The sequence below is a fragment of the Arachis stenosperma genome, chromosome 2 (genome assembly GCF_014773155.1).
Source record: "Arachis stenosperma cultivar V10309 chromosome 2, arast.V10309.gnm1.PFL2, whole genome shotgun sequence".
Classification (NCBI taxonomy): Eukaryota; Viridiplantae; Streptophyta; class Magnoliopsida; order Fabales; family Fabaceae; genus Arachis; species Arachis stenosperma.
The window spans coordinates 88,420,686-88,424,983 of record NC_080378.1 but is presented as its reverse complement, the minus strand read 5'-3'; the positions used below and the strand labels follow the sequence as shown (position 1 = coordinate 88,424,983).

Genomic DNA, 4,298 nt, shown 5'->3' with positions numbered 1-4,298 from the left:
GATGATGGAAAAGGTTTGCCATTGTTAAACCTGTTTCTTCCACCATTATTATTGAAACCTTGTTGAGGTCTCTCTTGATTCTTCCATGAGAGATTTGGGTGATTTCTCCATAAAGAATTATAGGTGTTACCATAGGATTCTCCTCTTCCATTGAAGGGTTCTCAGGATCATAAGCTTCTTCCTCAGATGAAGCATCCTTAGTACTGCTTGGTGCATTTTGCATTCCAGACAGACTTTGAGAAATCAAATTGACTTGTTGAGTCAATATTTTATTTTGAGCCAAAATGGCGTTCAGAGTGTTAATCTCAAGAACTCCTTTCTTCTGACTAGTCCCATTGTTCACAGGATTCCTTTCAGAAGTGTACATAAATTGGTTATTTGCAACCATTTCAATTAGCTCTTGAGCCTCTGTAGGCGTCTTCTTCAGATGAAGAGATCCTCCAGTAGAGCTATCCAAAGACATCTTGGATAGTTCAGAGAGACCATCATAGAAAATACCTATGATGCTCCATTCAGAAAGCATATCAGATGGACACTTTCTGATTAATTGTTTGTATCTTTCCCAAGCTTCATAGAGGGATTCTCCATCCTTCTGTCTGAAGGTTTGGACTTCCACCCTAAGCTTACTCAATTTTTTAGGTGGAAAGAACTTTGCCAAGAAGGCATTGACTAGCTTTTCCCATGAGTCTAGACTTTCTTTAGGTTGTGAGTCCAACCAAGTCCTAGCTCTGTCTCTTACAGCAAAAGGGAATAGCATCAGTCTGTAGACCTCAGGGTCAACCCCATTAGTCTTGACTGTGTCACAGATTTGCAAGAATTCAGCTAAGAACTGATGAGGATCTTCCAATGGAAGTCCATAGAACTTGCAATTCTGTTGCATTAGAGAAACTAATTGAGGCTTAAGCTCAAAGTTGTTTGCTCCAATGGCAGGGATAGAGATGCTTCTCCCATAGAAGTTGGGAGTAGGTGCAGTAAAGTCACCCAACACCTTCCTTGCATTGTTGTTGTTTTCGGCTGCCATGTGTTCTTCTTCTTTGAAGAATTTGGTTAGGTCCTCAATAAAGAGTTGTGCCTTAGCTTCTCTTAGCTTTCGCTTCAAGGTCCTTTCAGGTTCAGGGTCAGCTTCAACAAGAATGCCTTTGTCTTTGTTCCTGCTCATATGAAAGAGAAGAGAACAAGAAAATATGGAATCCTCTATGTCACAGTATAGAGATTCCTTGAGGTGTCAGAGGAAGAAAAGTAGAAGACAGAAGTAGAAAATTCGAACTTATCAAGGAAGATGGAGTTCGAATTTTGCATTAAGGAGTAGAGTTAGTTCAGAAATAGAAGGATGTGAGAAGAAGGGAAGTAATTTTCGAAAATTAAGTAAAAGATTTTGAAAACATTTTTGAAAAACACTAATTGATTTTCGAAAATAAAAGTGGAAAAGAAATCAAGTGATTTTTGAAAAAGATTTTGAAATTAGAAATCAAAAAGATTTGATTGAAAACTATTTTGAAAAAGATGTGGTTAAGAAGATATGATTGGTTTTAAAAAGATGTGATTGAAAAGATATGATTTGAAAACAATTTTAAAAAGATATGATTTGGAAACAATTTTTAAAAAAGATATGATTTGAAAACAATTTTAAAAAGATATGATTTGAAAACAATTTTGAAAAGATATGATTTTAAAAATTAATGACTTGCCTAACAAGAAAAGATATGATTCAAGCATAAAACCTTCCTCAACAGAAAAGGCAAAAAATGTTCAATCAAATCATTAATTGTTAGTAAGTATCTTTGAAAAAGGAAAGAAATTGATTTTGAAAATATTTGATTGAAAAGATATGATTTGAAAAAGATTTGATTTTGAAAAACTTTGAAAACTTAAAAAAAAAATTGATTTTGAAAACAAAATCTTCCCCCTTTGCCATCCTGGCGTTAAACGCCCAGAATGGTGCACATTCTGGCGTTTAACGCCCAAACTACTACCCTTTTGGGCGTTAAACGCCCAGCCAGGCACCCTGGCTGGCGTTTAAACGCCAGTCTGTCTTCTTCACTGGGCATTTTTGAATGCCCAGCTTTTTCTGTGTGATTCCTCTGCAGTATGTTCTGAATCTTTAATTCTCTGTATTATTGACTTGAAAAGACACAAATTAAAAATATTTTTGGATTTTTTATAATAGGGAATAATCAAAATGCAACTAAAATCAAATAACAATGCATGCAAGACACCAAACTTAGCAGTTTGTATATATGGGAAACAAGGAAGTCATCAAGAACAACTTGAAGATTAATTAAGATGCATGCATAAATTCGAAAAATGCGAGAAGAACAGAAACATGCAATTGACACCAAACTTAAGATGAGACTCTAAACAAGAAATATTTTTGGATTTTATGATTTTGTAATTTTTTTTGGCTTTTTTGGTTATTTTTTTCGAAAATTAAGAAGAAAATAAAGGTATCAAAATTCTTAATGAGAATTCCAGGAATCATGCAATGTTAGTCTAAAGCTTTAGTCTAAAGGAATTAGACATAGCTAGCTAAGCTTCAGCAGGACATTGCATTCAAGAGCTAAATTGATGATGATCAATCAGCTTTGGTGATGATAAGAACATCACCTTGAAACACTAGAATTCATTCTTAAGAACTCTGAAGAAAAATAATACCTAATCTAAGCAACAAGATGAACCGTCAGTTGTCCATACACAAGAACAATCCCCGGCAACGGCGCCAAAAACTTGGTGCACGAAATTGTGATCACTACAACTTCGCACAACTAACCAGCAAGTGCACTGGGTCGTCCAAGTAATACCTTACGCGAGTAAGGGTCGATCCCACGGAGATTGGTGGTATGAAGCAAGCTATGGTCATCTTGTAAATCTTAGTCAGGCAGACTCAAATGGGTATAGTGATGAACGAAAATAACATAAAGATAAAGATAGAGATACTTATGTATATCATTGGTGAGAGCTTCAGATAAGCGAATGAAGATGCCTTCCCTTCCGTCTCTCTGCTTTCCTACTGTCTTCATCCAATCCTTCTTACTCCTTTCCATGGCAAGCTCGTGTAGGGTTTCACCATTGTCAGTGGCTACCTCCCATCCTCGCAGTGAAAGCTAATGCTCAGCACTCTGTCACAGTACGGCCAATCACCGGTTTGGTTCCCTCCCCTACTGGAATAGAATCCCTCTTTTGCGTCTGTCACTAACGCCCAGTAGGTTACAGGTTTAAAGCACGTCACAGTCATTCAGTCATTGAATCCTACTCAGAATACCACAGACAAGGTTTAGACCTTCCGGATTCTCTTGAATGCCGCCATCAGGTCCTGCCTATACCACGAAGATTCCGATTAAAGAATCCAAGAGATATTCACTAAGCCTCGGATGCTTGTAGAACAAGAATGGTTGTCAGTCACCTTGTTCATAAGTGAGAATGATGATGAGTGTCACGGATCATCACATTCATCAAATTGAAGAACAAGTGATATCTTGGAACAAGAACAAGCGGAATTGAATAGAAGAACAATAGTAATTGCATTAATACTCGAGGTACAGCAGAGCTCCACACCTTAATCTATGGTGTGTAGAAACTCCACCGTTGAAAATACATAAGAACAAGGTCTAGGCATGGCCGAATGGCCAGCCTCCCAAATGATCTAAGAACTAGATGTCCAAAGATGAAAATACAATAGTAAAAGGTCCTATATATAGAGAACTAGTAGCCTAGGGTGTACAGAGATGAGTAAATGACATAAAAATCCACTTCCGGGCCCACTTGGTGTGTGCTTGGGCTGAGCAATGAAGCATTTTCGTGTAGAGACGTTTTCTGGAGTTAAACGCCAGCTTTCATGCCAGTTTGGGCGTTTAACTCCAAGTTTTATGCCAGTTCCGGCGTTTAACGCTGGAATTTCTGTAGGTGACTTTGAACGCCGATTTGGGCCATCAAATCTTGGGCAAAGTATGGACTATCATATATTGCTGGAAAGCCCAGGATGTCTACTTTCCAACGCCGTTGAGAGCGCGCCAATTGGGCTTCTGTAGCTCCAGAAAATCCACTTCGAGTGCAGGGAGGTCAGAATCCAACAGCATCTGCAGTCCTTTTGAGTCTCTGGATCAGATTTTTGCTCAGATCCCTCAATTTCAGCCAGAAAATACCTGAAATCACAGAAAAACACACAAACTCATAGTAAAGTCCAGAAAAGTGAATTTTAATTAAAAACTAATAAAAATATAATAAAAACTAACTAAAAGATACTAAAAACATACTAAAAACAATGCCAAAAAGCGTACAATTTATCCGCTCATCAATAGTCT

At 37.6% G+C, this 4,298-nt stretch overlaps 1 non-coding gene across 1 annotated transcript; it reads left to right on the top strand.

The window, feature by feature from the left end:
* Positions 1-517: 517 nt before the first annotated feature.
* On the top strand, positions 518-625 carry LOC130964118 (small nucleolar RNA R71). The gene has a single exon (XR_009080226.1). It is a non-coding gene; the product is annotated as a small nucleolar RNA R71 (small nucleolar RNA).
* The last annotated feature ends 3,673 nt before the right edge of the window (positions 626-4,298 follow it).